The 1823-nt window shown below is 41.4% G+C and overlaps 1 pseudogene; it reads right to left on the bottom strand.

Moving 5' to 3' along the window:
• Window positions 1-484: 484 nt before the first annotated feature.
• On the bottom strand, window positions 485-969 carry LOC114632942 (annotated as a pseudogene).
• Between the last annotated feature and the right edge of the window lie 854 nt (window positions 970-1823).

Genomic DNA, 1823 nt, shown 5'->3' with positions numbered 1-1823 from the left:
GCTTGCTGGCATGGCATTGCAAAATTTAATTTAAATGTTATACCTGGAGATGGACAGATGGTTTGGTAGTTAAGAGAACTTGCTGCTTCTTTGAGAACACTAGTTTAGTTCCCTGAATCCACATGTGGCAGCTCACAGTCACCTGTAACTCCAGCTCCAGGCTATCTAACCCCTGGTTCTGTTTTTACCTCTTATCACCTATACACAGAGGGACAGAGATACAAATAAATAAATATTTAAAAGTTACATTTTATACCAAAGCAGCAATAGCAAAATACAAGTTTCATTTCAGTAGAGTGGGGAGTAGATACAAGTTAAGTATTTATTACCTATTTACTAATTTCTTTATTCATTTAAGTCCGGGTCTCATGTATTCCAGGCTGGCCTCAATATATAACTGAGAATCACTTTAAACTTTTTTTTTTTTGCCAGCACTATGTAAATGTTTTATTTCATGTCAGCCTGGGCTCTGTCCTGGGCTGCTTCATAGGTTCTCGATGGGCTGGTGGGGCCAGTATGGGTATTTCTTCTTATCTAGCTTGATTTCAGGGAAGAATTCATTCAAGTCATCAATAGTCATCTGGTCAATTGAATTATGTTCCTCATTTTCTCCAGCTGTGTCTCACACTCCTGGATCCTAAGCTGAGATCCAGACACGAGGTCAGCACAGTTCCTCACATCCTCCTTCTCCTCCTTGTCCACCAGGGCTGTGTATTTATCCCCAGGCACAGGAATCTCCAGGGCATTATACTTCCTTTCAAAATCATCCACCAAGCCAGTCTTGGCCACATTGGTCTTGTAGTCAGCCCAGTCAATCGCTGGTGGTTTCTCAGACAGACTAGCCAACCTGATATGGAGGGTCTCATTCCAGGACTTTAGGGCGTTTCCAATTGTCTTTTGGTTTGGGGGCTTGATCTCCACAAAAAATACCCAATCAATGGTTTTTAAAGTAACTTTATGTCCAGCCATCTTGGGATACTTCACTGACCCCTGACAGAGTGCTCACTTTAAACTTCTTACCCTGCTTCCAGTTTCCAAGTTCTGGAATTAAGGGAGTACATCACGCACACTACACAAGCACTCTATCAATTGACCCACATTCCCAGCCACTGCAGTTTATGTATTTATTGCATAAATAAATAATGGTCAAGCCCTATACCCAAATGTTCAGATGATAGAAAGAGATCTTGTAGTGGTTTAAATAAGAATGGCCCCCATAGGCTCGTATATTTGAATGTTTAGTCATCAGGGAGTGTCACTACTTGAAAAGGACTAGAAGGTGTTGCTTTTCTGTTTTCAAAGCCCAACCCAGGTTCAATGTCTTTCTCTGCCTGCTGCCTATGAATCAGGATATGGAGTCCAGCTTGGCCTTCCTGAGGACACAATGACATGATTCCTGCCCCTTGGACAGGGACAGCTGTGTGGGCTTCCATGAGTGTCGATGCCTGCCATGAGCATAAAGCTTGTTTGTGTAATAATGTACATATCTTTACATTCTTCCTTCAAGGAATGTCCTCTCCATAATGTTAGTGATTTCATGATCAGAGTCCAGAATCAGACAGGACAAGTAAAGGACATAAAGGTGTGGCTAATGTCTCAGCAAGATGGTAGATGCTGGGACCTTCAGGAAAATAAGTCTAAAAACATGAGTTTGAAAATATGTAATTTCTTAACTATGAAAAATATAAGGATGCAATATGAACTATGAGGGGCTTCATGAATCTAAAGGAATGGAGGTAACTACACTATGAGTCAGTTTATCAGAAAGATACTAAGACATGCAGATTCCTGAGTTCAAGGTCAGCCTTGGACACAGCCAGTTC

This window comes from Grammomys surdaster, unplaced genomic scaffold (genome assembly GCF_004785775.1).
Source record: "Grammomys surdaster isolate TR1022 unplaced genomic scaffold, NIH_TR_1.0 468, whole genome shotgun sequence".
NCBI classification, from domain to species: Eukaryota; Metazoa; Chordata; class Mammalia; order Rodentia; family Muridae; genus Grammomys; species Grammomys surdaster.
The sequence above is the reverse complement of the archived record's forward strand: the minus strand, read 5'-3'. Positions and strand labels throughout refer to the sequence as shown.